We start from the raw sequence: 22,833 nt of genomic DNA, 5'->3' as shown, positions 1-22,833 counted from the left end.
GAAGTGATTCAGTTGGATTTTATCCACATGGACATGTGTAACAATCTTAAATATGTCCTAGTGGTAGTCTGTGCCTTTTCAAGATGGATTGAGGCATATCCATTAAAGGATAACACTGCTATGTCTACTGCCAAGATCCTCCTCAAAGAGTACTTCCCCAGATATGGTATGCCACGGATTGTTTGGTCGGACAATGGAAGTGAGTTTGTAGGGAAAGTTATGAAGAGTGTGTGTGCGGGTCTGGGAATCGTCCAAAAATTCCACAGTGCGAATCACCCACAGTCAGCAGGTTTGGTTGAAGGGTACAATGGTACCTTGAAGCTGAAACTTGCCAAAATTCAAGCTTCCACTGGTCTATCTTGGCCAGACGCACTGCCTTTAGCTTTACTGTCCACAAGAGCGACTGTACACTCTCGAGTAGGGCTTAGCCCATATGAGATTGTGTTCGGTCGTCCTGCTAATGTTTGGGGAGTCCCTAGGCCAAAGGAATTCAAACAGATCGAATATCCTATGTTGATTGATTACCTTTTTTTTTTTTTTTTTTTTTTTTTTTTTTTTGAAAAACCTTTATTGATGTTTCAATCATTTACACGTATGGGCCTACAACCCCCCGGGGCCGGCCGCTAAATAATCAGGATAATAAAAGCGAATGTCAACACAGGCGGCACCTCGGAGAGCGAGGTCTTCAGTCCAATATAGTCCGGCCAATAAGCCGCGCAGGTAGGACACCAGGAGAGAAAGGGTTTTTCATTTTATGATGAAACGAAAGAATAGGATCAGGTGCCAGACAATTTGCCAACAGCGAGAAGGGCCAGGATAAGAGACAAACAATAAGCAGCAATACAGTGAGGCGATGGCGCAGGCGCGAGAAAGTACGGATGGGGAGAAACATCAAAGATAGTTGCGCCTACTGGTCCCCGTACCTAAAGCCCAGCGAACCCCCCAGAAACTGTGGCACACATGAAGAGCAAACGATTCACAATCAGGGTGGTGTATCGCACTGATCCCAGAAAAAGAAAGCTAAAAGAAACAGTGAAGAAAGAGGAGGCCATGGAAAAAGAGATAAAGACGAAAGAGTCCCCTCCCCCATCCCCCCACCCTGCACCTCTGCGAATGAGTATGGCCCCACCCCCCAGCAGTGTGCCTGTCGCCCTGGAACTAGACCCGAAATATAGAAGAGACAGGGAAAAAGAGAGTGAGAAAGGGCCCCCCCAGACGGGCGGGCGGAGAGAATATAAGAAATTGGAGGAGGGCCATCAAAACATACCCCCGGCTTCTCCCTCCCGCACGGTGAGGTCTCCCCCCAACAAACAATTAGCTGTACCAAGCCGATCATATCAACAAAAATAGGAGGGGGGGGGGGGAATGGGAAGCATTACACACCAACTGTTCGAATGACCCCGGGAGCGCACAACCATGAGTCCGCCTATCTATGAAGTGACCACCCTCGAAGGATCAGCCTCAGCCTTGACCGCTTTTTGCGATTCTGCCCATACCTGCCCCTTGACCCAGCACCATGTCCAATGTCCCAAGGTACAGGAGTGTCCAAAAACAGTCGGGAAACGCCGCACACAGGTGGGGTGGAAGTCTCTGAGCATCCGCACAGACCGCTTCATGGAGGGGCGTCTTTTCCAGTGCTGCCCCAGGATCTGCACTGCCCCCAAGGACCAGATAGGCTGGAGCAGCCAAATGAGATACACGTTGCTGGAAGTGTCCCTGGGCCGCCGGAGACCGCGCACGGGACAAGGCCACCATCTTCCGCACAGGTCCAATACCTCCGGAACAGATTAAGTTCACAGTTAGCCGACCACACGGTAGCATATTGTCCGAAGTGTCCGGCTGTACACTAATCGCGGGGGGGGGCCGCAACCTCTTCCTCTTGTGTGCAGTGTGGAAAGCCACTGCATACCTGTGGACCAGCATGCCGCCACTGTCCCAACGCTGTTACCACACCATCTAGCTTCCCCCCCAGGACCCCGGCGCCATGAACAAAGGAGTAATGAAGGGCACCCAGGGCCTCCAGGAGGTCGCCATACCCCAGAGCGGCTCCCTCCGATCGCTCCGCCACACTCCCGAAAGTCACACACCCCCAGTCCCGCTGCGTCCCAGCGGACAGGATGGCCGGCTGCATAATGACAAAATGGCCGCTGGGAAGGCCCGACTCGTATAGGGGCCAGGACCCAGGGAACAACGCCTCAAGGACCACGTCGCTGAAGACAGGGATCCCGGGACAGGCACAGATCCAGCCGTTGCGCGGTCACAGGCAACAGTCGTCTCCGCCACGGACCATCTCCCGCGAAAAGCCGGGAGCAGCCCGCAAGGATCAAGGCGGGCCAGGGACGGCGCCCAGGCAGCTCACCATCAAAGGCAGGGGCAAACGCCACAGAATCCGGAAATCGCACACCCGGGCATGTCCTCAGTCCGCAGCGCTCAGTAGGGGGGAGCGGCCACGGCAAAATGCAGGCCGAGGGGAGCTCCACTCCGGTGGACCGGCTCCACCCAGTCACCACAGGCCGCTTGTTGTTCAACTGCCACCCGGCCAAGGTGCCCACTCGAGGTCCCGGCTTCGGGACCGCACGGGCCGCAAAGTTCGATCGCTGATTTCTCCGGTTGTATGGCAGTCAGAAACCTCGGAGTCACACAATCGGTTGCCACTTTCGCTTACGAACACAATCTCGTGGCGCAGAATAAGGATCTCTTGCAGGATATCCGTGCGGGGTGCGGAGGCTCACGGAGCCGGGAGTCTACGCTGCCGTCTCGGTCGCCATCTTGGCTCCTCCCCGATTGATTACCTTTTTGATCTGACTGCTAAATTGAGCCTTATTCATCAACAGGTATTCGAATCCTTGCCTAAACAGCCAGAGAGTCCAGGCCACACATTGAAACTCGGTGATCAAGTTGTGGTGCGGAATTTTGAACGAACCCGGAACCTCCAGCCAAGATTCGTGGGCCCGTTCCAAGTGCTCCTGGCAACAAGAACTGCTGTACGCCTAGCTGGAAGGAAGAATTGGGTACACGCTAGCCATACGAAGCGTGTCCCTCTCCCACTCCCCTACGACAACTGGGTTAGACAGGGATTTGGTGCATCCGAGACAGAACCTGTTCCTAGGCTCATTCCCTTCAGTGATGCAGAGTACATAACGGACAAACGAACTGAAACACAGAACTCTGATACCCCACCAGGAACTGTGCCTTCGAACCCTGAACAGAGTGTCATACAAGGCGAACATTCGTCACCTGTGGACTCGAAACCTATAGAACAATTGTTTCAAGATCAGACAAGACCCGGGAAATACAGATATAACCTACGTTCTCATTCTATGAACCAATGACATTGCATATTACCTTTCTGTTTGAAAACTGTTTTGATCTTATCACATTCCATTCAGTCAGGAAGTTCGCTCTATAATTTTTATCCTTTTTTGTTTTTTTTGTTCCCTCACCTTGCCATCTGGGTTACCGTAGGGTCGTAACGTGTGCCTTGTTTTAACTTGCAGGGAACGAGACACAAGGTCGGTTTCTTCTGTTTATTTTGGGAACTCCCAGGGTAGACAGAGGCAATTTTTTAACAGGTACAAACCATCCGTTGCGAACGGTTGTAGAAGATGGAGCTTCCTGAACTGCGACGGGCTAACGTCATAAATGCTCGCAAGACAAAACTATATGAAATATTGTATAGCAAATGTTTTCTAATGCAATGCGCTCTGACACTTCTGATTGTTTTAATAACTCTGGCAGGCGGAATTATTTTTGGTATTCAATTGATCTTTGCACCTGTTACACCTACAGTATCTCCCCATGTTTCTGTTTCTCCGACTGTTGTTTCTCTTCATTCTTTCCATCCTTTTCCTGCCCATGAGCAAGCTCGACGCTCCGAGTTTATAAATAACACTTTCATTCAGCTCTTGCACCAACATCAACTAGTGGTTAACACAACAAACTGCTGGGTGTGTGGCTTGATACCACATACCATGGACAAGGGTATCCCTTATCTGGTTCTGCCCTTTAGTTATAATGGATCATTCTGGGCATTTCAGACCATGTTCGCCTATGCCCTAGAGACCTATCCCCCACGACCTCCGCGTTCCACTAGGTATAACTCCGCTAATAGAGCCTTGGTAAAGGGAATTACTGACATGGTTAGAGATGTCAATAACACTCCGTTTATTCCCAAGGATGAATTGCAAGTTTACATGGGTTGGAACGTTACGGAATATGGCATTACTTTGGGTGAGAACAAACGTAAAAGCTCGACTCCGATCTGGGTCGTACCCCACCAAGGTCAGGTCTGTTTGCAAGGAAATGGGAGGAATCCGAAAGCTCGACTAGGGAAGAGCGACTGTATCAAAACATACGTTTTCCCGTCACAGTCTTCCCCTGCATTTTTAGCTGCTAAGGGCACCTATTTTGTTTGCCAAGACAGAGCATATACATGGCTGCCTGCTGATTTTTCAGGCTCATGTTATATCGCTCAACTGTTGCCCCCGACATACACTGCTGCACCGGATTATCACAAAACTAGAGTTGTGAGAGGTGTTTTCAATAAGGAAGATACTGCTGGCCAAGAGGCAGGAGACTTCTTCAAAGGTTTCCTTCCGTTCTGGGGGCCTATGGCCAACAGTAGAAACTTACGTCAACTAACACGGGTAGTTGAATCCACTATTACCGAAACTGCGGGTGCCCTTAGTAACCTGACAGCTGAGCTTCAAGCGGATCGCCTCATGACGTTACAGAACCGTATGGTCCTTGATGTATTACTTGCAGATCGAGGTGGGGTATGTAAGATGATCCAATCGAGTTGCTGTGTTTTTATCCCAGATAATGTGCCAACGGTATATAAGGCTATTTCTAAGTTACACAAAATCTCTGACTCTATTCATGTAGAGGAAGGTAACTGGTCACTAATGGGATGGTTCTGGAGCCTGTTATCTGCATGGGGATGGAAGGTTCTGATAGTCACTGGTGTTGCATTGGTATTTTTATTCTCATGCTGTCTCATTGTTCTGTGTGGTCCTGCCTTGTGTGGCCTTTGTGTTTCAACATGCGTAAGAAGACCACCTGTTTTTGGAGATATGCCACGAGATAGAATAATGCTCCAGCAACATATCAGTGACCTGATGAACATAGAGATGGACTCTGATATAGAGTGAGCTATTGCCTATGTAATGGCAAAAGGACGGTCTGAGGTTCTGTAGCGATCCGAACCCGTGTATTCGGTATCGTAGTACTGGCACGATTTTGGTACCAATGAACCGTAAATGATCCATTATATGCATGACAGTGTTTTCGCTGCGCAACGAGCATGAATTCACTGAGAAATAGGGCATTCTGTTGCTAAATCATGACATCCATTTTAGATACGGCATCCATTTTTTTTTCTTGCCCTCACATAGTCAATGGACGTGCGATGACCCCGGCAGAATCACCTCGTTAAGGACACGTAAGCTCAAGCCCCGAGAAAGCTGACGCTGCGTGACTAGGCAGAATCAAGCTGCCTCCCCTGCCTGAGGCCAATCCTGCTATACTGGTTCTCGTGTCCATTGTCCTGATTGAGAGGCCGAATACGGTAGCCATGCCCGTTTACGATCCATAAACACCTCTTATCCTACTTTTCTATCCCTTGCACCTGGCTCTGCTCCTCTCCTTCTGGGCTTTTACAATGGGGAGGTTACGATTTTTATGATGGGGAGGATCGGGCAAAGAATGGAAAACTGACAAGGAGACTTGATCGAATACCGAAAACCTACGACTAATTATTGTTTGATGTCTGTTTATTGTCTGTTTGGGATACCGGGTTGGGCATGAGAAATATTCGTGTAATGTTGCCTAAAGACATATTTCGTGTATTTAAGGAGCAACCCACTTCTTGCAATTTGAACAGTCTCGTAGATTCTGCCTTTGTGTGGTTCCTATGACTTCTGTGTCCCTGCAGTAAATAAACCTTGGTCTTTGACGCCACCATCGAGAAGCCCGTGTCTCTGTTTATTTGTGCACCAAGGCAGGAAGGAACTCAGGGGTCTTTGGGTGTTGTTTCCCTGACACCTCTGGACTCTTAAAAAGTCCAGAACCTCAGGACAGACAGACAGATAGAGGCAGAGACAGGGACAGACAGATAGAGGCAGAGGCTGAGACAGAGAGAGGCAGAGAGACAGAGAGGGAAAGGGAGACGGAGGGAGACAGAGGGAGAGAGAGAGAGGGAGACAGAGGGTGACAGAGGGAGAGGGAGGGAGACAGAGAGAGAGGGAGACAGAGGGAGGGAGGCAGAGGGAGACAGAGGGAGGGAGTCAGGCGGAGACAGAGGGAAGGAGAGGGAGGGAAACAGAGGGAGGGAGACAGAGGGAGAGGGAGAGAGGGAGACAAAGGGTGACAGAGGGAGGGAGAGGGAGGGAGACAGAGAGAGGGAAACAGAGGGAGACAGAGGGCGAGAGAGAGGGAGGGAGTCAGAGGGAGGGAGACAGAGGGAGTGAAACAGAGGGACAGAGACAGAGGGAGACAGAGAAAGAGACAGAGGATGACAGACAGAGGGAAGAGGGCGACAGAGGGAGGGAGACAGACAGAGGGAGGGAGGCAGATAGAGGGAGACAGAGGGGGGAGAAGAGGGAGGGAGGGAGACAGAGTGAGACAGACAGAGGGAGACAGATGGAGGGAGAGAGGGAGACAAAGGGTGACAGAGGGAGGGAGAGGGAGGGAGACAGAGAGAGGGAAACAGAGGGAGACAGAGGGCGAGAGAGAGGGAGGGAGTCAGAGGGAGGGAGACAGAGGGAGTGAAACAGATGGACAGAGACAGAGGGAGACAGAGAAAGAGACAGAGGATGACAGACAGAGGGAAGAGGGCGACAGAGGGAGGGAGACAGACAGAGGGAGGGAGGCAGATAGAGGGAGACAGAGGGGGAGAAGAGGGAGGGAGGGAGACAGAGGGAGGGAGACAGAGGGAGGGAGACAGAGGGAGAGGGAAACCATGGGAGACAGAGAGAGAGGGAGACAGAGGGAGGGAGTCCGGTGTAGACAGAGGGAGGGAGAGGGAGACAGAGAGAGGGAGACAGAGAGAGGGAGACAGAGGAAGACAGACAGAGGGAGCAAGACAGACAGAGGGAGACAGAGGGAGGTAGACAGAGGGAGACAGAGAGAGGGAGAGACAGGGAGGGAGACAGAGGGAGGGAGAGGGAGGGAGGGAGATAGAGAGAGGGAGAGAGAGAGAGAGAGGGAGACAGACAGAGTGAGTGAGACAGAGGGAGAGAGAAAGAGGGAGGGAGAGAGAGAGAATGGGAGAGAGAGAGAGAGAGAGAGAGAGAGGGAGACAGAGAGAGAGAGAGAGAGAGAGAGAGAGAGATGTATGTGCGCCGGGTCTGGTGGCTCAGTGGACGAAGGCATCCGCTGCAGGGGCCTGTGTTCAACCTCATGGTCTCAAATTTGCTTGAAAATGCACCATTTGCCCACTTTTATTTCAACATTTTCTTCTGGGGGGAGAATCCCCCCGAACCCCCCTTAGGTGGTTCGGGCTTGCTTGCTTCACTCGCTCGCTACACTACCTTACTGTGTCCCAAAATGATGCATCTCCAAAAAGTGTGTCACCAATATGAAAAGTTTGGTAGGCTGTGAACTAGAGAATACAAACCAAAGAGCTTTATTGAAGACTCTGCAGAGTGAGCCCTGTCAGCTGAGCCTCCAACGGAATCTTCTGAGGGACTGGTTTCACCCCCCAGCGGGCACATAGTAAACCCTCCAGAAACAAGACCCCTCCCACCCCTCACAGTGGAAATTCACCAGCCCTGGACATCAACGAACAATAGGGCACAGTGGACGGAGCCAACACCTGCAGATACACACTCCCTCCGTCTGCTGTGCAAGGTCACAGTGCCGCTTATCGGCTCGTTATCTCATGGGAGGAGAATTGTGCACAGAGAATGGAATGCAAGGGTTCGACTATCGCACGGTTACTCATAGTACGGCCCGCGGGGCAAGCCTTCCTTGGCGGCCCGCGGGCCTTGCAGACATCCTACCTGTGTTTTAAAAAAAAATTAAATAGTGTTAGCAAACACTGCTGGTTGCAGCAGCCCGGACTCTGAGACTCTGCTCTGTGGGGGCCGGGGGATTCCAGTGATTGTCAAAGTGGAGATGCGGGGGCCTAAGAGGTGAAATACAACAAAGCTTTATTAACATGTAAATAGTCTGTTAAGGACCTGTGAAGTACTCGGGGCGGCTGTGTGTGCGCGCTGGGAAGCTGTCTCAGTGCGGCTGTGTGTGCGCGCTGGGAAGCTGTCTCAGCCCGGGCTGAGGGCTGACACACACACACGGGGTGAGATGACAGAGGGTGACGGAGGGAGGGAGAGGGAGATAGAGGGAGAGGGAGGGAGTCAGAGGTTGACAGATGGTGACAGAGAGAGGGAGACAGAGAGGTGCAGTGTGGGGGAGACAGAGGGAGGAAGACGGAGAGGGAGAGGAAGGGAGGCAGAGGGAGGGAGACAAAGGGAGACAGAGAGAGACAGAGAGAAGAGGCAGAGAGGGAGGGAGAGGGAGACAGAGGGAGGGAGAGGGAGACAGAGGGAGGGAGGGAGAGGGAGGGAGGGTGGGAGAGGGAGGGAGGGAGGGAGGGAGAGGGAGACCGAGGGAGAGAGACAGAGGGAGAGAGACAGAGGGAGAGGGAGGGAGACAGAGGGAGACAGAGGGAGGGAGACAGAGGGAGGGAGAGAGAGAGAGACAAGGAGAAACAGAGGGAGAGAGACAGAGGGAGAGGGAGGGAGACAGAGGGAGGGAGACAGAGGGAGGGAGAGAGAGGGAGACAAGGAGAAACAGAGGGAGAGAGACAGAGGGAGAGGGAGGGAGACAGAAGGAGGGAGACAGAGGGAGGGAGACGGAGGGAGGGAGACGGAGGGAGGGAGACAGAGGGAGACAGGGAGGGAGGGAGATGGAGGGAGACAGGGATGGAGGGAGACAGAGGGAGACAGGGAGGGAGAGGGAGGGAGAGGGAGACAGAGGGAGAGAGACAGAGGGAGAGGGAGGGAGACAGGGAGGGAGACAGAGGGAGAGAGACAGAGGGAGAGAGACAGAGGGAGAGGGAGGGAGACAGAGGGAGGGAGAAAGAGAGACAGGGAGGGAGACAGAGGGAGGGAGATGGAGGGAGGGAGATGGAGACAGGGAGGGAGACGGAGACAGGGAGACTGAGGGAGGGAGACGGAGGGAGGGAGACGGAGGGAGAGAGACGGAGGTGTGGAAATGTGGATTTTCCTGATCAGTTATGTCCCCTATCTTGGACCCCAACGGTTCTATATGCATGTTACAAATACATGTATGTTCCCTCCAGTTCCAGTTTCCAAGACGCAAACATATGTGTGTCTACCGTCGACATGTTCTCTGTCAGATCCGCCATCAATGGGCTGGATATTCAATTCCTAAGTATGAAAAGCCACCGACTTTATATGGCTAAGTTACTCCATTTTTACAGTTCAGGCAAGTAGGCCCGATTCTTTCCTCAAAGCCTTTCCCTGCTCTCTGTCTCTGACAGTTTCAGCTTGAGCTCGCATCTGTATCCATGAACTTTGTCCTACTCCCTGTGCAGCTAACGGTGCCTGCCTCGGCCAGTTTTCGCCTGCCTGCCAAGAAGCTGTATTTCACCTTCGAATTATCTATTTTGCTCTTCAGCCGATGCATTCCTGTCTAGTGATTTAGGTAAACATTTCCTTTAGCTCACAAGCAAAGGACTCAGCCTTTCCGTCCTCCTGCAAGTGATTCATAGCCCTGTTGCCATGGAAAGTTTTCTGCCCCTCGCATCTCATATAGGCACTTAGACGCTTGTACACGCACATACAGTTAGTATAGACTAGATTCTGTCCGAGAGTCCTTCCTTGTGGATAACATAGTTCTCTAAACATAGGATGTTAGATATGATTTGGGATTAGGTTGACATGACCCCCCAGACTTCTCGTCTCCACATGTAGAGCTAAATGTCAAGTCCCCTTCACCCCCTAGTTGCACGTCAATCACACGTCATGCTGCTGCGCACGCATCTATGTTAAGTATTATCGTATAGATCCACCTATGTAAGATAATCAGAGCCAATCATGTTTCTTTTTGCTCCTTATTACGCCTAGTTTCGATTACGCATCACTATGTTAATTTATCTTATCAATTGTTACGCCTTTTTGCATTTGTTTCATTGTAAATGTATGACCTATAAAAGTTACTTCTTGTCAATAAAGTCTTGTACTTCACTTCCTGAACCCTCGTGGTGACGGAACCTGAAGGCCGCGACTCGAGTCGGCCATTTTTGATGGAATAAAGCCCATTTAGAAAAACTCTTATACCACGGATTCTGCCTCTTGTTATTCTGAGCTATTTTACTTTATTTTCAGATTCTGTATGAAATTCAGATTAGGTGAAAAGAATATTTACCACATAATGGTGCCCGAATAGGGACACTTTCTCATCTCACGCGCCGGCGGTGCGTTGCAGGCCCGGTCTCCTGCCACAGCTGGACGGACCATAAACGCGTACCAGCAGGATTTCCTGTAAGCTCCCTCCGGTCAAGCGGGGGCGACTGAGGCTGCGATCAACCCAGACGAGGCGGTGAGAAGTGCGAAGTATCCCGACCAGAGCCTAGCTGAGAGAGCAAGATCCGAGGTATACAGAGGCCCGCCAGGTTTTTGAAATCCCGATGTCCAGAGGGTCCGCTGTCCGCAGTCATCGAGTCCTGTCCATTCTCTGAGGCCTTCCGTTTCAAGGAGCTACTCGGTGAGTACCATCGCCGAGGAGGCGTGTTGACGCGCACATAGTTTTGTGCCGGTCAAGACGGATTTGGGTACACAAATCCGGTCTGCACTGTTTAGCAGTGTATATGTACTGTTTAGCAGTATATCAAGTATTCCGAAGCATTCAGTTATTGTCAAGAATTCAGCGTGGTGATTAGTTAGGCAGACTGTCATCATTGTCGGTCATTGTTAAAAATGTTTAATGTTCAATGTTTAAAGTGTTCAAATGTCTTGCATATTGTGGTATGAATGATTGTTCATTGTTCACTGTTCATTATTGTGTTTTTCGTATTAAGTGAATTCAAGAGTAAGTATCAGATCAGTTGTCAATATGCCGCTCTTCTCGAAGTTAAGACAGATTACTACCAGAAAAGGGGTGCTTGAAGAAGCAGTTCCTATTCCTCCTAGGGATACTCCAGGGCATTTTATGTACCACAAGCATGGCTTAGATGCCATATTGTTTCTTGATCTATGGGTAGATTATACCAAGGGATTGCCGGAAAATCAAAGGTGGCCCGCAGCGGGAACCTGGGATGCAGAGTGCATCATGAAAGTGGAGGAAGAGTTATGGAAAAGAAAGGTCAGACAGTCACAGAAAGACGCTGTTGAGTTATGGCGTAAAGAATCTCATAGACGTACAGAAAAAGCACGTAGACAAGAAGAGAGGAGTAAAGAAAGTTCAAATAAAGTTCAAGAAAATCTATTAATTGAGGAAGGTATCCGAGTGAAATCGGAACAAGTAAATAGACAAAGAAATGCTCTTATGAATGGTATGTATCCCCTGCTAGCCGAAGGACTACCTAAGGCTGTTCCAGGGATGCCAAAAGACTTGCCACCCCCATTATTTCCAATTAAGGTACATCAAAAAGGGCATCCCAGAACCGCAGAAGATGTTTTTCTTTCCTCATATCTAGACGACGCAGCTCCCGAGTATGCTAACGCCACACCACATAGACCGTCTGGCGGAGGGGTTCAACGTCAGGATCAGGTATCCGACCCCGTGCAACAGCAAGTCCGGATACGAGCTTCGGCAAGCACATCTGTTTCCGCATCTGTCCCCGCAGTCGATTCTACAGTGGTATCGACACCCATAGTTGCTGTGTCACGTTCAACGAACCCATTCACACCCGACGCCCCAGATGGGGCCACGGGAGGTGCTAGCAATACCTTTACACCACCCAGAATAAATAAACTTGTCTTTCAAGAATCAGCGCATTCACGTACACCTAAATTCGTAAGTGAACGTACGCTTAAGGAACTCCTTGTAAATTGTAGATATGACCCGGTGGTTGGTAAAGAGGACGAAATGGTCCTGGCATCATTACGTATCAGGCGAGCCGCAGAGTATTTAGCAAGGTTACCAGGAATGACTACGCATCTAGATAGCATATATCATTTTGTTCAAACAGGACGAGATCCAGGATGTATTAACAGAGCTATGGAATTCCAGAAAGTAGAGATACAGGGGGAACTGTTACGTTTCCTCATAAACTGTGTGATTAGAAATCAAGACCGTCCGGGAGTAGACCCGAATGCAATGCTTATTCTTACAAGATGGAGCCAGAATATATCAGAAGGGAGACACGATAAGCAAAATTGTATAATAGCCATGTGCCGAAAAATACGTAGAGAAATAGAGCGTATTCATGAAGAAAGATTGGGAACAGACGAGTTCGAGCAAGATGAAGTGTCCGAATCAGGGAATTCCGCAAGACAGTCAGAGACCATAGCCTATGTAGGCAGAGGAAGATCCTGTGAAAATGCTAGATGTTTTTCTGATCCCATACACTCTGTATGCCCAAATAATAGCAGAACGTATCCGACGCCTGTAATAAATCTGAAGTCTCCTGAACATTTGTTTCAAGCCGCAGATAAAATACTACGAGAACGAAGGGGATACCACCTCCTCGATTCCATGGATGAGCAAGAATTAGCCAGATCAGCTGTTCACTGGATTGACAGTCCTGAAAAATACGGTGATGAGACCGTAGCACACACGTTTTTTAATCTCAGTGCAGATGAACAACGTTTAGCTGGAATCTATATGATTCAGCAACTCCTTATATTATATAAGAGCCAACATGCTGACCCTGGTCCTTTACCTGATATATTAACGGAACTACTCACGAACAGATGGAGAGGTTCTAGTAACAAGCTAATTAAAGAGATATTAGTGTCACGTAAACAGTATGTCCTTTTTGTAAGTCCGGATTCTCTCTCGCTGCCCCACAGAGAAAGAACGCCGTACTATATGGATAGACAAAATCCTTTACGAGAAGTGCACCCAATAAAAGGCGAAGACAATGAGTTTCACCGTGTATTTGTTTACACACCCATATCAAAAATGGAATTATTAGAAATGAAGAAAGTAGTACCTAGTCATGACAAAGACCCAGCGGGTTTCCACCGAGAAATTAAAGACATGTTACTAATGGGAGAGTACACCTTTCCTGATATTATGACGATATTAAAGGTGCTTTTGCCTGCTGGCATTTATGAAAAACTGAAAGAAAAAGAGTGGGAAGTGGGAGACCAAAAGATAGACTGGACAGCATTAGCAGAGGAAGAAAGGGGCCGAACTGCAGGTTCAGGGCTCGGGGATAAAGTTAAACTATTACCAGGTTTACTAGTACAGGTACTGCCACGTTTATTAACTACAAAAAAGGAAGATTGGGGTGCAATCACAGCCTGCAAACAAAAGCAAGATGAAGACACAAGCGATTATTATGCTCGATTTGAAAAATGTTTTGGTATAAACAGTGGTATAAAAGCAAGTAGTGACTCATATCTACATTTATTTGTGACAAAATTAGTGGAAAATGCATTGCCTCCAGTGAAGAATAGAATATTGAAATTCGAGAGTACCTGGCAAAGTAACACTCCGTCACAAATGCTACAAATGTTACAGTATCATCACAATAGAATTAGGGATGAACAAGAACACGAGCATAGACGCATGAAGGATACAAAAATGAAAATGCTAGTTTCTCAGACAGTACCAGCAGATGGTCACAAAAAGGGTGTGACACATTCTGGTGATTCTGCAGCTCCTGTAAAAGGAACCTGCAATTACTGTAAACAACTAGGCCATTATGTACACGATTGTCCAGTCCTGAAACGTAATATAGCTACAGGTATTGCAAAAGAGAGACCACGATTAGTTAGACAAGATCAGAATGAACAAGGAGCTATGCAGCATGGACAGTCCATGCCAGTTCAGCAACAATCCATGCCAGCCTCACAGCAGCCCATACAGTTTGTGCCAGCTGCACCACCGTTGCCTGCTACGGCCACACAAACCACAACACGACAAATGTATCAGACTGCACAGTATGAATATCCTGAGTATCAGCGTTACGCATGAACAAGCCTTGAGAGGGAAGTTGACTTACCGCTTATCGAGATTCCTGTAGATCAAGAAGGACCTTATGTACATAGTGAATTATTAGGTCAAGATAGAAAATTCTTACTCGATACAGGGGCAAGTCGAACAACTATAAAACGAAGTGAAGTTCCAGGGGCACCCCTCTCAGGCTCTCAAAATGTTTCCCTTGGTTTTTCAGGAAAACCTATTGTTAATGAAGTATCACAGCCTCTCCCACTTACGATAGGACCTTTGACACGAACTACAGATTTATTGCTTACTAAATCATGTCCAGAAAATCTGTTAGGAATTAAAACTCTGAAAGCACTAGGAGCCATAATATGTTGTTCTCCGGAAGGAGTAAGGTTGTTTTTACGTGATTTTAAAGGTCACTATGTGTCTAGGGACATGGATCCCCGACTACAGACTTTACCAGTACATCTATGGGCACAAGGCCCTACGGATGTTGGCTGCATGAACATTACACCATACCGAGTCACATTGAAAGCAGGAGTGGTACTACCACGAATGCGACAATACAAGTTACCGCATGATGCTGTAGTGGCTTTGCTGAAAATCATTGATGAGCTAATTGCCCAGGGAGTAGTTGTAGAAACAGACTCCAATGTATGTAATTCACCGATAATTCCGATTCTTAAACGAACTGATCCTACTGCCCCACCAGTATACCGATTGGTTATTGATTTGCGTGAACTAAACAAGTGCATTGTACCACAATTTCCTGTGGTTCCTGATATATCATCATTATTGACAGCAATTGATTCCGAAGCAACATTCTTTACTGTAATTGATCTCAAGAATGCCTTTTTCAGCGTCCCAATAGATCCGGAAAGCCAATATTTGTTCGGATTCAGTTTAAATGGCCGCAGCTTTAAATTCTCACGCGCTCCCCAAGGATTCACAGAAAGCCCCAGCATCTACAGCCAAGCACTGAAACGAGAACTTGACAGTATCCACATGCCAGTCAATACTGCACTGCTTCAATATGTCGATGATCTGCTGATCACCGCGAGAAGCGAATCTGAATGTGAAAAGGCTTCTCTGACAGTTTTACATTTTCTAGCCGACAAGGGACACAAGGTGTCTCCTTCTAAGCTGCAATTCTGTGTCCAGCGAGTTATTTATCTTGGTCACTCGCTGTCCAAGGAGGGAAGGCAGCTTACACCAGATCGCATCCAGTTAATTGCTAACATGTCAATACCCCAGACACAAAAGGAGGTGCGGGCTTTCATAGGCCTCACTTCATATTGTAGGCAGTGGATCCCTCAGTACGCATTTCTAGCAAAACCACTCATTCAGTTAACCACACAGGAGGCAGCCACATCGACTGTTCTCCCTTGGACTCAGGAACATACACAAGCTTTTGAAAGCCTAAAGGAAGCTTTATGTCAAGCACCTGTTTTAGCAACACCATGTTATAGCAAACATTTTACACTCTTTGTTACAGAACGCGAAGGTACTGCCTTGTCAGTACTCACTCAGGATCAAGCAGGATCACGCAAGCCATGTGCTTATTTTTCCAGTACATTAGATCCCGTAGCTCAGGCTTTGCCTGCATGCCTGAAATCAGTGGCAGCGACAGCTTTAGCAATCAGACAAAGCGATGCCATAGTATTAGGACACCCATTGACAGTACAAGTACCACATGCAGTAGAGGTTCTTGTGAACCGAACACAAACACAACACTTGACCATAGCAAGACTTACCGGTTATGAACTGACATTGTTTCAACCACACATAGAGATCCGACGGTGTAATACATTGAATCCTGCTACACTATTACCTGTAATTGGAACAGACCCACTAGCTCATGATTGCGTTGAAATCATTGAAATAAAGACGAAACCTAGACAAGACTTGACAGACGTTCCATTGTTAGATCCAGACCTGACGTTGTATGTAGACGGATCGTGCATGAGAACAAGTACAGGAGATTTAGTGGCCGCGTATGCAGTCACAACAGACACTGAAGTTATTGAGACAAATTGTATAGATACTTTGTCAGCCCAAGCAGCAGAACTTATTGCTCTAACACAAGCCTGTATTCAAGCCACAAATAAGAAAGTTAATGTATACACTGACTCACGTTATGCATTTGGAGTTGTACACGACTTCGGCGTGCTGTGGCGAGAGAGAGGTTATTTAACCTCCCATGGTGCCCACATTCAGCACGGACCCCTCATTCATGCCTTGTTAGACGCAATACATCTACCCACTGCTATATCGATTATGAAATGTAAAGCACACACGAAGGTTACTGATATCATTTCTCAAGGCAATGATTTAGCTGACAGAACAGCTAAACAGACTGCTCAGAATCGCACATTAGACATGACAAAGCCAATAGTTCAGACACCAACACAGTGTATGACAATTAAGGATCCCGCACTTGACGTAATTGACATACAGACACATGCTACTGCAGAAGAATTAAAGAAATGGACTGAACTAGGAGGGATCCAGACAGATCAGGGATGGATGACGAAGGAGAAATCTGTATGGTTTCTTCCTGACTCTATGGTCCAAGCCATTATAGCTACAATTCACAGCCCGGCGCATTTAGGAGAAAAAGCTATGCTAGATAGCATTCAACACATTTGGTTCAATAAACATTTACGAGCAGCAGCTAAACAAAAGGTCCGTACCTGTATGATATGTTGTCAGTTCAACCCGGGAAAAAGTGTTCCCGTAGAACAGGGTGGATTCCAGACTCCTGATCATCCTTTTGAAGTGCTCCAAATGGATTATATCCAGATGGAACGATGTCGAGGATTCAAATATGTTCTTGTAGTTGTCTGCGCTCTCTCCCGATGGACTGAGGCGTACCCAGTATCAGATTACACGGCCCCGACTACTGCCAAACAGTTAGTTCGAGAATTCTTCCCACGATACGGTTTACCACGTGTTGTATATTCAGATAACGGCCAGCCTTTCTCATCCGAATTAATGAAACATGTCTCACTTTTGTTGGGATACCAGTGGAGATTCCACTGTGTCCGACACCCCGAGGCAGCAGGTCTCGTGGAACGACATAATCAAATTCTGAAAATCAGATTGTCTAAAATATGTAAGGAGAAAGGTGTTGACTGGATAGTAGCCTTACCAGTTGCACTATTTTACATAAGAATGGTAGCACACTCTCGAACAGGGCTATCCCCGTATGAGGTGATCTTCGGAAGGCCACCAAATATGTGGGGGACGCCTATACCACGTAAAATAACTGATGTTAATTGTAATATGCTGACAGATTACTTGGCTTCCTTGATGTCTGCACTACAATCTTGTCGTTCACAGGTAGCTGCAGCTTTTCCTGACAACACTGAGGTGAAACCCCATGACGTTGCTCCGGGGGATCTGGTGTTTGTGAGGAATTTCGATCGGAAAACCCAATTGGAGCCCAGGTGGAAAGAACCGAAGCTAGTCCTGCTGACCACAAGAACAGCCGTGAAAGTTGAGGGGCGCAAGGGATGGGTACATTCCAGCCACGTTAAGAAATTTCATGGACTATCCTCGGATATAGACACTGTGCCCTGCACTCCCTCACAGACTGATTCAAAACTTCCCTTTGTTGAAAAGAATGACTCTCAGAACTATAAATTAAAACTTAGGCCCAAACAGTCGAGCAATTTGATTGTTTAAGTCCTCTCCAAGGTGAAGCGGTTGAATTGTCTCTGACATGTATCCCTTGGACCTGAGTAGAGAAAATACCAGAGAAATGTTGAAACGACAGGCGTATTGTAAATCGCTGCGTAGCTACTGTGTGAGGACATTATTAATTCTGTTTTTATTGAGTGTTTTAATAATCATTACGAGTGTGATTTTGCACATATATCATCCTATTTCTAGACATGTTTATAATATTACCGCTGAACATTCTTTTAGTGACCTACCGCCACATGAATTATCTTATAGACTTGCGCTGTGCAATAACACCTTCATTAGTATGTTACATCATTCCCATCAGACTAGTAATGCCACCAATTGTTGGGTGTGTGGTCGACTCCCTCCCTATCAGAATAACAAAGGAGTTCTGCCTTTCTTTCCACATCCGTTCACATACAATGGCTCCTGTGGAGCATGGTTTAGTTTATTAAATTCCATAGACCCAGACACAGCAGTTTATCAACAACATTGGATATGGGGAAATCTGAATCTAGTTTTATTCAAAGTCTGCCACCCTAATAAAGAGGGTCACCCCAGTAGAACAGGAACTGATTTAGAAAATGAAGTATATAAATTAGGTAATTTTACGCCTAATCTTATGATTTTGAATGTCAAATCCGAAGTTGAACTAATTCTGCACACTATGTCAGTATTTCCAGTTAAGGGTGAATTATGTGTGAGAAAAGTTGGTTCCATACACATGGGCCATAGCAAATGCGTTACTACAGTAGAATATAGTGATCAAGGTAAATCTTCATTTAGAGCTTCTCGCCATTCTTACTTTATATGTGGTCAGACGGCATATATGCGTCTGCCTCTAGATTGGGATGGTACCTGTTACATAGCATTCCTTTTGCCACCTGTCTTCCTAGCTCCCCCTGATTATTATCGAAATGTTCATTTAGTACACAAAAGAGAGCGTAGAGATCTCCCAGTTGTCGATTATACTGAGACGGCATGGGACAAGTATGTAGATTTCAATAAAGGTATCTTTCCCTATATAGGTACAATATCAAATAGTAAACTGATACGCAGACTCACCAAGACTCTTGAAGCTGTAGTAAACGAGACTATAGCCGCCCTAGGCAATCTGACAGAGGAACAATCAGTGATGAGAATTGTTGTTCTCCAGAATCGTCTTGTCCTTGACGTCATCCTGGCCGATAGGGGCGGAGCTTGCAGGGTCATCGGATCCAGCTGCTGCATATTCATACCAGAAAATTCGCCATCTGTATATAAAGCTATAACACGCCTTCATAAGATTGTAAGCCAGATACACGAGAATCCAGGCACTTGGACGTGGTCCGGGTGGTTTTGGAGTGTGATATCAGCCTGGGGATGGAGAGTTCTATCCTTCCTAGGTATTGGCCTTCTTATGCTCTTCAGTTGTTGTTTATGCCTACAATGTGGACCAGCGATTTGTGGTCTGTGTGCCACATCCTGCATTCCATATCACAGTTCTCGTTCAAAATGCCGGAAAAAGAAGGAAGAAGAAATGATGCTCCATGAGCAAATCGATGGAATGATGAAGATTGATATCTCTTGAAGGGCAAGTAGGGGACAAGGAGGGAATGTGGAAATGTGGATTTTCCTGATCAGTTATGTCCCCTATCTTGGACCCCAACGGTTCTATATGCATGTTACAAATACATGTATGTTCCCTCCAGTTCCAGTTTCCAAGACGCAAACATATGTGTGTCTACCGTCGACATGTTCTCTGTCAGATCCGCCATCAATGGGCTGGATATTCAATTCCTAAGTATGAAAAGCCACCGACTTTATATGGCTAAGTTACTCCATTTTTACAGTTCAGGCAAGTAGGCCCGATTCTTTCCTCAAAGCCTTTCCCTGCTCTCTGTCTCTGACAGTTTCAGCTTGAGCTCGCATCTGTATCCATGAACTTTGTCCTACTCCCTGTGCAGCTAACGGTGCCTGCCTCGGCCAGTTTTCGCCTGCCTGCCAAGAAGCTGTATTTCACCTTCGAATTATCTATTTTGCTCTTCAGCCGATGCATTCCTGTCTAGTGATTTAGGTAAACATTTCCTTTAGCTCACAAGCAAAGGACTCAGCCTTTCCGTCCTCCTGCAAGTGATTCATAGCCCTGTTGCCATGGAAAGTTTTCTGCCCCTCGCATCTCATATAGGCACTTAGACGCTTGTACACGCACATACAGTTAGTATAGACTAGATTCTGTCCGAGAGTCCTTCCTTGTGGATAACATAGTTCTCTAAACATAGGATGTTAGATATGATTTGGGATTAGGTTGACATGACCCCCCAGACTTCTCGTCTCCACATGTAGAGCTAAATGTCAAGTCCCCTTCACCCCCTAGTTGCACGTCAATCACACGTCATGCTGCTGCGCACGCATCTATGTTAAGTATTATCGTATAGATCCACCTATGTAAGATAATCAGAGCCAATCATGTTTCTTTTTGCTCCTTATTACGCCTAGTTTCGATTACGCATCACTATGTTAATTTATCTTATCAATTGTTACGCCTTTTTGCATTTGTTTCATTGTAAATGTATGACCTATAAAAGTTACTTCTTGTCAATAAAGTCTTGTACTTCACTTCCTGAACCCTCGTGGTGACGGAACCTGAAGGCCGCGACTCGAGTCGGCCATTTTTGATGGAATAAAGCCCATTTAGAAAAACTCTTATACCACGGATTCTGCCTCTTGTTATTCTGAGCTATTTTACTTTATTTTCAGATTCTGTATGAAATTCAGATTAGGTGAAAAGAATATTTACCACAGAAGGAGAGGGAGGGAGGGAGAGGGAGGGAGACAGAGGGAGGGAGACAGGGAGGGAGACGGAGGGAGGGAGACAGAGGGAGGGAGACAGAGGGAGGACGACAGAGGGAGGGCGACAGAGGGAGGGTGACAGAGGCGGAGACAGAGGGAGAGACAGAGGAGGAGACAGAGAGGGAGACACATTGGAGCAAAAACACGGGATCTTTTGGAGACATATTGTGGTTCACTTCCGTGACCTCCGTTTGGCTTGTTTGCTGGGACAAGCGAGCGGCTGATACAACTGGACACACTGGTTCGTCTGCATACATGTTGGTAGTAGTTTCATAATACACGGCCACCTCATGGGTGTTTATTCGGAGCCATGGGCCGGCTGTAAATGGGCGGCTCTGGGTATAAGCAGCGTGATAATTTGGGTGCAAAGAAAATGGTGAGGACGATGCTTTTTTGGAAGACATGTTCATTCTCTCACACACATAGAAATCACAGGTAGGTATGTATATTGGGTGTATCATGGGCCTGAGATAATGGCCGTTCCAAATTTGGCACAGAGTTGATGGAGGCGTGATGAGAGGTTGATAGGGGCGAGCACACATGTTATGATACAGTGTAATGAAAGCGGCTTCATCGGGTGTGTTTATTGTTCTTGCCATTTAAGTAAATTGGCGGTTTTAGCACAGCGTTGGTTGAAGTGCTATGAACGGTGGATAGGACAGGGCACACAGGTTCCACTGTCCGCATACAAGCTGTGGTACTGTTTAGTGGCACACGCCCACCTCGGGTTATGTTTAGTGGCAGGCCCTTGGGCCTCCGTTAACCGGACGGCTCCGAGTTCTGTGCAGCAATGCGCTGACGAACATCTGCACCCAGCCCACCTATCTCCCCATCACGGAGCGCAGACTCTAAGTGCGAATTTACTGTACACACTAAGGCTATGGGCAGCGAGTCACCGTCCCTGCAGATAACACTTATCTAAAGTTTCACTAATTCAGGGAATACCGCTCCGACCCATCTGTATTTACTCCTTGTACAACCATAAACGTCTTTTGCTGATGAAGATCCCAGCTGATACTTATTTGTTGGTATAGAGTTGAAACATGAATAATGACCCGGGCCTGCGGTGCCGCGCCGCAGCTGGTCAGCAGAGTGGGGAGCGTGCTCAGGCTCACCGCTGCCCCCGGGTACTGAAAGTCCAGTGCCGGGGGCTCAGCCTTGGTGTACGGCTGGCTGTGGTTGAAGAGGTTGGTGAAGAGGTCGTTGTGGCACAGCTCTAGGGTGGGCACCGCCGACATTGCGTTTATGTAGGAGCCCGACTTGCGGGCCTTTGGGGCGGGGGGTTGAAACAAAGCCTGACAAGCAGCGAGGAACGGAAACTAGTGGTCAGGAGACAACATGGAACTGAGTGGAAAAAACATAATACGTACGAAGTTATAAAGGAGACCTTGTAATGTCGTCAGTACACAATTGAGTCTAGATGGGTGGGCCAAAAGGAGACAGGGCGGTAACACAAAAGCCTCACTTTCAATCAAAGGTCAGCATTTACCATAAAAGATGATGGCAGCCAATGAAAATGTTGGGCGTGGCTTCAAGACCACTACATAAATCTTCTCGATTACTATAAGCCTCGCAGAGCGAGGAGCGCATGTGCGCTCCAGCGCTAGGTCTGCGACACCTAAAAAGCATGAGTAGAAAGAGGGTGAAAGGTGGAGGGAGAACTGAAATGGTGTGAAGCAATAGTGTGAAACGAGCATTTGCAATGCAATAGGTCACGCAATTGCGAGATTTTCAGCTACTGGCATTGTAAATGACACTGCCTTTTATTTATATGTTTAAAAACCAGCTATAATAAAAGGCATTGTCAGTTACAATATCAATAGGTCAGAGTTTCAAAGATTGCAAAAGTGTCAAAGAAAGCAGATCACCAAGTATCGCCACCACGAGTGTAAAAATAAATTACAGAGCTTAGTAAAACAAAACCTCTAAAGTGTAAAACATAAGGACTGGAATCCACAGTTGCGCAAAAACAAGCAGGTTAAACACATCATAAGGAGTATTAAGACCTTAAGGTGTAGTTAGACCTTTTTAAAGTGGAATACAGAAACATTAGAATTCCTAATAATATCCCCAATGTGAACATGTAAAATAAAACACATGCGCTAGTAAAATGGTGTGTTAATCCTAAAACAGTATCACAGAGCGTAGTGAAACCCTTGTAAAGCATAACCCAAACATGTGGATCCCCAGTATGAACATGTGAAAAAATCACAGGGTGTAGAGAAAACAACT

This window comes from Triturus cristatus, chromosome 6 (genome assembly GCF_964204655.1).
Source record: "Triturus cristatus chromosome 6, aTriCri1.1, whole genome shotgun sequence".
Taxonomy (NCBI): domain Eukaryota; kingdom Metazoa; phylum Chordata; class Amphibia; order Caudata; family Salamandridae; genus Triturus; species Triturus cristatus.
This window is presented reverse-complemented; position numbering follows the sequence as displayed.